The sequence below is a fragment of the Balaenoptera physalus genome (assembly GCF_965194825.1).
Source record: "Balaenoptera physalus genome assembly, chromosome: 2".
Lineage (NCBI taxonomy): Eukaryota > Metazoa > Chordata > Mammalia > Artiodactyla > Balaenopteridae > Balaenoptera > Balaenoptera physalus.
The window spans coordinates 128,794,383-128,805,392 of NC_138883.1; positions in this window are offsets into that span (position 1 = coordinate 128,794,383).

An 11,010-nucleotide genomic window follows, 5' to 3' on the forward strand; every position below is an offset into this window, starting at 1 on the left:
GTATCATCCATCAAATAGTAACCATGACAATGATACTAGCTAAATTTTGTTGAATCTTCACTCTATGTCAAGGCATTCTTTGCTAAAGGTTTTACATGTGGCTTTACATGAGGACTAAAGGCTTTAGTCCTCACAACAACTCTATAATATAGGCATTTTTATTCCCATTTTACACATGAGGAAACTGAGGGCTCTCAGCAACTAATTCACCTAAATCGGAAATGAGATAAAAGCCCAGATCGTATAACCAGTGATGGTGGGAATGCCATAAGGAAGACATAGCCATGATTACTAAGGCCTTTCTATAGCTTTTTAAGAGTCTCTTCCCCCCAAAGTGGCAATATATCCTTTCTCAGAGTCAGGCAGAGAGTTCGAGGATTCAGAATGGAGTGAAACAATGTCTGGAGCAGAAAATACAGTCCTCTTATTATCTACCTGCAATTCTTCTCTCTCATGAAGGCCCTCCTTCTAACCTGATCTACTTTTAGCAAATCAAATTGATATAATTAGAGGATTTTAGGCTATTTTTTCTTGTTATGAATGCTAATTTTTATAACCTGTTATTCTTTATTTTGTCTCATTGAAACTACATTATTTTGCTTCCCATATTTATGAAGTGGAATCTAAGCTTTAGAGTGTGATATTATTTTTAAAAGTAAAATTTCATTTCACAGACAATTTATGTTTTCAACTGTTTAGTTTACTTGAAGGTCATTCTTTATTTACTGAATAAATAGATCAAAGCTAAAAAATGCTCCTTAGAAAGATTCAACCAGAGGTTGCTACCAGTTTTCTTGGATGTAAGCCCTTGAAAAATGGTAAATATGGTAAACTTTTTTACCTTACATTAACTTTACAATTAATGCCAGGGAGGTAAACATCTCAAACTCATCCAATCAAATTTTTGTTAGACACTAAACCTGCCTAATCGGCCTCACTCTGAGCCTGGCAGTGTTTAGGAGCAAGTTCGGGGACTCCCGTTTGTGAAATCCTTGCCATAACTACTTTCATCTCAAAGGGTCATTATGGAAAATGATCTTTTATAACAGAAATATTTCAGAGCATGCCAAGGAGATGGGATTTTTTTCTTTAATACACAATTAAGAAACATGGGCTCTGCTTCTTCAGTAATAACAACAAGAAAGACATTTGTAAACTTTCACAGAAGAAGTTATATGTTCAGAATAATATTTCCTGTGGTTGAAAAATCTCAGGAAACAGTGATCTGGAGCAACAAGGAGGTGCAAACGATTACTTTAATGAGAGGCAAGGCTCGCTGCTCACAGGAGGGGATGAAGGCTTCTATCAGCCACTCTCACATGAGCCCCGGTGGCAGTTGTGTGACAACCGTGCTGCTGCTCTCAGGCGAAATCCTGAGGTATAATTGCCTGGGCTGCCCTATAATTTAGGGTGCTGTGTGTGATATAAGAGGACCATTAAATCAGGACATTAACCATGTCAGAAAATAAATGTGGACTTGCATGGTGGCACAGTGGTTAAGAACCCACCTGCCAATGCAGGGGACACAGATTTAATCCCTGGTCCAGGAAGATCCCATATCCCGTGGAGCAACTAAGCCCATGCACCACAACTACTGAGCCTGCACTCTAGAGCCCATGAGCCACAACTTCTGAAGCCCACGCTCCTAGAGCCCATGCTCCACAACAAGAGAAGCCACCGCAATGAGAAGCCTGTGCACCACAACGAAGAGTAGCCCCTGCTCGCCACAACTAGAGAAAGCCGTGTGCAGCAATGAAGACCCAATGCAGCCAAAAAATAGATAAAGGAATAAAAAAAAATTAAAAAAAGAAAAGAAATGTGCTCCTTTGTTGCATGGGTTCTATTGTCTTAAAGTCATTGGGGTAAATCATTCACATGAACACGGCTCCCACGAGGGATCTGCACAGGCAGAGTCTGGGGGTCTGCACAGAAAGAGTGGGTTTCATACACACCCACACACACTCACACACAAGCTACACTCCACATCTTATGAGGACAGTTTTCAACCTCAACTGAGGTCAATGCATTTTAACAGTGGGTCCATCTGACCACTAACTGGAGTGGACAAGGGAACGACCTCATTTCTATTGAAAGGCGGGGACACTCTTCTCCAAGAGGGTCTCCAGAGGGCCACCTTGGAGTCAGTGATCACTACTTTTTGGTGGTTTTGAGTTAGTGCTGCAAACTTTACCTTGTGATTCCAGAATTTAATTTCAGATGACAGATATTAATCTTTGGATTTGTTTTGCAATTTTTTTCTCTGTGTGTGTGTGTTTTAAACTAACATTTATTTATTTTTCCATGAACAACATTCCAGGCAGTGGGCCATGCCCTTTCACATATATCTTCTTATTTTAGGTAGTAAAATGATCTTTGATTTATAGAAAAATTGATATAAAGAGGGGGTACAAAATTCATGTTAATATTGGCCAACAGAACAATTGGACATCCACAAGCAGCAAACAAAACAAAACAAAAACCTAAGAACAATTCTTGAACTAAGCCTATTACCTTATAAAAAATTAACTCAAAATAGACCATGTAGAACTATAAACCTCATAGGGGGAAACAGGAGAACATCTTCATGACCTTGGGTCAGGCAAAAATTCTCATATATGACATCAACTGCATGACTGATCAATAAAAGAAAAACTTCGTAAACTGGAATTCATCAAAATTAAAATCTTTTGCTCTGCAAAAGGCTCTATTAAAATGAAAAGACAAACCACAGACTGGGAGAAAATATTTGCATATCATTTATCAGACAAAGGGCTTAGATCCAGAATATATAAAAGATCCAGAATACATAAAAAAATTCTCCAAACCAACTGTAGAAAAATAAAAAACATGATTTTTAAAATAGGCAAAATATCCAAACAGACATTTCACCAAAGAAGATGTAAGGATAAAAAATAGGCACATAAAAGATGCTCAACATCATTAGAGAAATGCAAATTAGAACCATCATAAAATATCACTCCACACCTAGGAGAATGGCTAAAATGAAAAAACAAAACTGGCAATACCAACTGCTGGTGAGGATGCAGAGCAACAGTCACTCTCATGTGTTGCTGATGAGAATGCAAAATGGTGCGGTTGTGGCTACTTTGGAAAACAATGTGTCAGTATCTTATAAATGCAATCACATACTTACCATATGATCCAATAATCTCAGTCCTAGATATTTGTTCTAGAGAAATAGAAATACATTCAAAAAAATGTTCAGAAACCTGCTCATGAACACATATAGACACAATATTCATAATTGCCCCAAAGTTAAATAACCCCAGTGTCTTTGGATGGATGAATCGATAAGCAAACTACAGAAATGTACACCATGGAATAAGCCATAAGAATGGTACACTCAGCCATAAGAAGTAGTGAACTATTGATACACACAATGACATGGATGAGTTTCAATGGCATTATGCTGAGAGAAAGAAATCAGTCTCAAAAGGTTACCTACTGTATGAGTCCTTTGTATCCGGGGCAGCATGAGGGAGTTGTTTGGGGTGAGGGACGACATGGTTACAGAAAGAGGTGAGCAGCAAGTGAGTGAGCGAAGCTTCATCTGTATTTACAGCCACTCCCCATCACTTGCATTACCACCTGAGCTCCGCACCCTGTCAGATCAGTGACGACATTAGATTCTTATAGGAGCGCAAACTCTACTGTGAACTGCGCATGCGAGGGATCTAGGTTGCGTGCTCCATATGAGAATCTAATGCCTGATGATCTGAGGTGGAGCTGAGGCGGTGAAGCTAGCACTGGGGAGTGGCTGCAAATACAGATTATCATTAGCAGAGAGGTTTGACTGCACAGAGACCATAATAAATCAATTGCTTGCAGACTCATATCAAAACCCTATCAGTGAGTGGCAAATGAAAACATGCTCAGGGCTCCCACTGATTCTGCATTATGGTGAGTTGTATAATTATTTCATTATATATTACAATGTAATAATAATAGAAATAAAGTGCACAATAAATGTAATGCGCTTGAATCATCCCAAAACCATCCCCCCCCCCGCCCGCCCCGGTCTGTGGAAAAATTGTCTTCCACGAAACCATTCCCTGGTGCCAAAAAGTTGGGGATCACTGCCTTATATGGCATCCTGGAAAGGGCAAACCTGTTGAGATGGGAAACAGATCAGTGGTTTCAGGGACTGGGTTGGGGGAAGAGTTTGACTATAAAGGGGCAGCATGAGGGAATTGTTTGGGGTGAGGGAGCTCTCTGGACCCTAACTGTTGTGGTGGATATACAAATCTACACGTGGGAAAACTCATAGAACTGTACACCAAATAAAAGTCAACTTTACTGTATGTAAATTCAAATATTAACAATAAAAGAAAATGAACAATTGGCTAACATTCATTGAGCACTAACTATGTGCCAAGCCCTATTCTAAGTATGATTGGTCCAAGGTCATGTAACTCATTCATTTCAAACTTGGTATCTCTGATCCCAGCTTTCCACCACACCTCACCTACCTGCCTTTTCAGATAAACTGGAATAAATCCCAAACCCCAGAACAACTTAATGTTATCACTGGTGATTGCTCTTAAAATGACTTTTCCACTTGCTTTTGTAGTATCTTCTTCAGTTTCACAAATCACTGCATGGGATTTAGTCTCCTACTAAAAGACCTGGCTTTCCCTGTTCAGACGGGTCTGAAAATAGCACTGAGGTGGACTCAGGTGTGTGCCAGGAGGCTGAGCAGACCGTGGCCATCCCCAGTAGTCAACCCTCTGGATACATAGAAAGTATTAAAATCTGATGCTTGATAGCCGTGTAGTATGGAAAAAGACCATCCTGGTTCACTGGACGGTGCTCCTGATCAGGACCGCCCAGGGTGCCCTGGCACTAATCATCACACAACTTAGGGCTTAGTTAAGACAAGCATTGCCCTGACATAGATAAAAATTAAAAGCATTCTGCACAAAATCTATAATTCTTCCTGCACACAGTGCAGGAAGAGGGCTTTATCTGGCCAGCATCAGATGTCGGTTTCAGAGCCTTAATGTGATTCAGGGAAGGTTGGGGTTGATTTGTGGCTCTGCCCCAACTCTGTGGAGTACAACCAGATGAGGCTTCCTGGGGGCTGCCTGGACCATCCAATCCTGAGGGTGGCAGATGTCTCTGTGCCCATTCATCTACACTTGCCCCCTGCTGTTTGTTCACTGACCTTGCTGGTTGTAACCCCACACTCTCCTGGGTGTTCTGCAAGTCTCCTGGATCTGCCGTGAAGGTTGTGGGGCCTATGTTGCAGACTGGCTGGAAGCTTCTCCTCTGGGCGGACAGGGCACTGTGTGTAGACTGAGTGACTGAGATACATGACACACATAAAACAGGTTTTGTAAATGGAGTGGAATTTCAAAGCCCGAATTCCAGAAATAACCACCGAAAGACAGATACATGCTTGAAGGGTCTTAAGACATGGGGAATGTTTCTCAAACAAAGACTGCGAAGGCAGGACAACTAAGTGGGTTGGGGACCGAGAGGACCCTGCTTTAATTTATTTTCTCAGGGAAAGAATGAGGTGGATGGGATTACCACAGTCACGCAGAGCAGAAGATGATGTCATTAGGTGAACAGAGAGCCTTTTGGGCTGACGGGGTGGGCTCACCTGCACTCCCATCCACCTCTGGAGCTTCCAGCCCCCCATCGCAGGGAGGTGTGCAGTTTTGCAGGGAATAAGAGCAGGGCTGCAAGCTGAGGCAAGCTCTCACTGTGTGACTTTGTGTAGCTCATGAACCTCTGGGAGTCTTGGTTCCCATGTCTGTAAATGGAAGGGGAGGGTAATAAGAATGATGCCTGCCCTGCTGTGAAAATTCTATAAACAGGCACAGGCTATGTGTACGCTAAGGGTCCATGTACACACTAGCAGGCTATGTGCATGTGAATACGTGATACTAATGCAAAGAAGGTGGGCCAGCAGACTGACCTGATACTGCCCCAGGTTCCTTCTCACGGTGGCTCTGTAAGGTAGCTTGCTTGTCCTGGACCAAAGTGCATCTAAGCTGACATAAAAACATGTAGCAAACAATATACAATTAACCATAAAATATGCAATACTCTTTGTTGTAACTTCCACATAGCCGTTCTATTTTCATAGAACTTTTTCCCTGCTTTTTGCCAAACTCTTGTATCCATAACGAATGAGTGTAGTTCTTAAATAATTGTTAGTTGCTATTTCCATTTATGTTACTAAGTATCAATAAGACAAAAGTGAAACAATAAAGAATTTTTTTGGAACATCATTTTTCTTGTTCCTAAATGATTTGAGCGACCTCTTTGCTATATCAAATATTCATTTTCAAATGCTAGAAGAATAAATACTTCCTTGTTTTTTTCCTGCTATTCACAATATAATGGCTTCAAGCAGGACACATTTTAAAGTTTAATCTACATTCTTAACCATTTCTTCATTATTTTCTTAAGCGTAGACCATCAAAATAATAAATCAAGGCCTGATTTGTAACTTTTGCCAATTTCCATAGTATAAATACTCCCACCTTGGCCAATTTCAAGCTACCAGTGTGACATCACTGAACAAAGAGTTGGGGAGAGATGTGCAATGGCACATATGATATACTTCTACCATCCAGATACAAAAACCATAAGTAACCTCAGGAACATAAATATAAGGAAAAAGTAGTAAAATAATCAGAAAGAGATGAATTTTGAATATTTATTACCTTTGTTTTAAAATATAATTTAGTTAAATATTAGTTTATACAAATTAATTTTAGATAATGGCTTGCAAATTTCCTGAATATTTAACAGTGGGCTCCCACATGCTGATGCCAGCCAGCTCCCTAGGACCACTGCACAATGGAGCCCACCACCCAGAGTCCCCATCCCACCGCAATATTCACAGACAGTACTCCAGGCCTGCTGCACAGCTCTTGGCCTCAGAATTACCTTCATCGTTATTCCACAAATTTCCTTTACCTTCCTCTTCATTGCATCTCATTTCCTGGAACCACATTGTCCTCTTTTTTGCTTTACTCTCTCATTTTTGTGCAACACGTCCTCCCATAGCTTCCTGAAAAAAAAGGAAGTGGAATTTTTCTGTTAGATCATCTGGGCACACATTGAATGAAATGTCACTTGTCTCAGGTGTTAACCATTTAGTTGAGATATGCTTCATTTTCATAATTAGTTAGAAACCATCACTCACTCTTTCTTGTATTTCTGATCAATTTTTAACAAACATTGGCAATCTACTGCAGTGTACTATTTCTACCCTTTTTTTATAGTCATGAACATTCTTCTGCTACTTAAAGTCTTTCACATGGAATATTATGCTTTTCAAGTCTTGAGCTTTGATATTCTTACCCTGCAAATTCCATCATCAAACAGCAGTCATCCACGGCTAGTTCATGTTCTTTCCTGTCCCCGTCTCAGATGCTACACCATGCTTCACTCACCATAATTTGTCATCGGTGTGATAACATCTTTAAAGACATTGCTAATGTCTGACATTGCACGTGACTTGTGTGCTGGTTTCTAAAATGTGGTTTAGCTGAGACAAGGTATTATTTATTTGCCCTGTATTCATGATTTGTGGCCTAATTTCTTCCTTTAGAATGAAGGCATGTGAGTTAATGACAGTTTAAAGACTTCTTACTGTAAAGTTCTAGAATGATGCTTTATGAATAATCTTTGGATGACTTTACCCAGGGAAATCTGTGAAAATGAGGGCAGAGGGAAGAGGGAGAAAAGAAAGAAAGAGCAGGCTGATGGTGGAGAAAAGATCATCAGAAGCCAACTGCTTGATTTGATATCTGTAATGAAAAGATCCACTCAAACCAGTATGTTTTGAAACAAGATAAAGGAATTCTTACGGATTTCCAAAAATTGTGGAAAAAAATCCTCTACATTTCAGAAAATCCGGTCTGGGTCTATGATCTGTTCATTACTGAGTTAAATCCTAATGATCGTGGATCAATGAGCATTTAAAATGTCAGCATCACTGAACGTCATTCTTAGGGAATATCCCAGAAGTGTTAAAATTGCCTGGGAAATTTGTACCCATTTCCTGTGCTCCCTGGGAAAGAAGCCAGGTAGGGAAGGATGAATTTCTTGAGGGCATTTGCCTCTGTGCCTGGTGAGGCTAGTGGAGCTGCCTATAGAGTCCTGAAAATTGGCAGTTCCCTGTCCCCTTATCCCTTACTCTTCACTATTCTCCTCCCATTGAACCGACCATCTGGCACCCCCTGTGAGTGCCATTGGGGCAGCCCAACTGATGGCCCAACTCCCTCTTGACCCCCGTTTCCAAGGGTGTTTCGGGTTTCTTCAGGGAACAGTGGCTTTGGGGAATTCTTGGAGAATGGGCAGAGTAAAAGCAAAGGAATTTCCATTACGGCCAGAGACCAAAGAGGTGTGCTGCTGAGGAAATGAGCCCAGAAAGCTCACTCCTGGAGTGACACCATCAAGGAAGGGTGTTGCTGGGACACTGCAGACATTTCCTCAGTGGAAACTTGCAGTTTCCCGATAGGTCAGCCTGGAGATAAGTACATTAAGATCTATGAATTATAAGATTTAAATTCTGCAGCTTTTTTGATATTTGACATGGGCCATTTGGGTATATAACTTCTAAATCCAGTAGCTAATAGAATGGGCATCATCAGAAAATCTACAAACAACAAATGCTGGAGAGGGTGTGGAGAAAAGGGAACCCTTTTGCACTGTTGGTGGGAATGTAAATTGATACAGCCACTATGGAGAACAGTATGGAGGTTCTTTAAAAAACTAAAAATAGAATTACCATATGACCCAGCAATCCCACTACTGGGCATATACCCAGAGAAAACCATAATTCAAAAAGACACATGCACCCCAATGTTCATTGCAGCACTATTTACAATAGCCAGGACATGGAAGCAACCTAAATGCCCATCGACAGACGAATGCATAAAGAAGATGTGGTACATATATACAATGGAATATTACTCAGCCATAAAAAGGAATGAAATTGGGTCATTTGTAGAGACGTGGATGGATCTAGAGACTGTCATACAGAGTGAAGTAAGTCAGAAAGAGAAAAACAAATATCGTATATTAACGCACATATGTGGAATCTAGAAAAATGGTACAGATGAACTGGTTTGCAAGGCAGAAATAGAGACCCAGATGTAGAGAACAAACGTATGGACACCAAGGGGGGAAAGCAGGGTGCTGGGGGGGATAATGGTGGTGGGATGAATTGGGAGATTGGGATGGACATATATACACTAATATGTATAAAATGGATAACTAATAAGAACCTGCTGTATAAAAAAATAAATTAAATTAAATTCAAAAATAAATAAATCCAGCAACTAAAAAAAAAAAAGGTGAGGTGATAAAAGATTACCTATAATGATAGTATTGCTGTATAGCAATAGTTTCCTCTGCGAGAAAATATAATTACTGGAGTTTCATATGATCTTTTCTTTTTAAAACAAATACTTCTCTACCTAGGTGTGATTTTTCTGCTCTGGGACAAAGGTAGACATAAAGAAATACTGCAGGCACCTCAATTTATAACGGTCTGAGAAGTTCAAGTCAGCAAGTGAGGCTTCCCTGGTGGCATAGTGGTTGGGAGTCTGCCTGCCAATGCAGGGGACGTGGGTTCGAGCCCTGGTCCGGGAAGATCCCACATGCCTCGGAGCAGCTGGACCCGTGTGCCATAGCTGCTGAGCCTGCGCTCTGGAGCCCGTGAGCTGCAACTACTGAAGCCGGCACGCCTAGAGCCCGTGCTCCGCAGCAAGAGAAGCCACCGCAATGAGAAGCCCATGCACCGCAATGAAGAGGAGCCCCCACTCACCGCAACTAGAGAAAGCCCGCGCGCAGCAATGAAGACCCAACAAAGCCAAAAATAAATAAATTTTTATATATATATTAAAAAAAAAAGTCAGCAAGTGCTCACAGGGTTGACATGGCAGCTCTGGGACTGATTTCTTTTCCCTAATTGTTGGCTTTTGCAGTCTCCCGGTATTGAAGGCAGGATATTGGGACTGTTCCGTGGCACAGCTATGGTGTTCAGGGGACAGAAGTCCTGTGGTGAGGATACTGCGGTTGATTCCCCAGCACAGTGAGGGGCAGGCACCATGCACGCAGACAAGCCAGGATGCCTCTGGCCGCAGAGTCATTTTCAGCCATGACTGTGGAATCCAGAATGTGTTCCATGATGGCTCCAAGACTCCCAAGCGCCTTGAACTTTCAAGAGGAGCCATCTCAAGTCAGAAAGCAGCTCCCTGACCCTGGAAAAGGACCCTCTTGCTCAAGTGGTGCTATCCTCATCTGGTCCCAGAGAATCCTCGGCAGGTGGTAAGCCAGCCAGGCAAGATGGAGGAGGCTTATTTCTCCCTAACCCTCCCATAAGAACAACTGAAAATCTCTGCTATAAAACAACAAACAAACACAAGAAGCCTCTGAATAATAGAAAGAAGAGGACAGACTGGCTAGGGATCTCAGCACTTGAGGAATAACACAGCAGTGAGTTCCTGGATTTTCTTTCTGTCTTTCATATATCCTGGATTGGGCACTGGAGAAGCTCACAACCCAGAAACACCAATAGGTCCAGATTTTTAAAATATCCAAGAAAAGTCTGCTCTCTCTTAGCCAAAGGACCAGGAAAAGGGCTGCCTAGCAGAAATCATTTTGACAATACCTCACAAATGCAGCTCTCCCCAGCCCCCAATTGTCAGTGTAGGCTGAAAAGTGAGCCTGGACATCCACCCCCTGTCCAGCAGTAGCAGGGAGCACTCTGATTCCCATGCCAGAGTGGTGTCTGGGAAGCTGAGTGGGGAGGCTGGACTTCCATCCACCACCCAGAAGTGGCAGATTGGACTCCTCCTTTCTCAACTAGAGAGTTGGGAGGATTACAGAGTGAAGAGGACTAGAGAAAGGGACTCTTTAACCTGTATACGAAGTGACTCCAAGTGACCCACACATGAAACTGACCAGAATTAACATGACAAAAAGTTTGAGAACTACAGTAGAGAATACCACCCAGGGTTT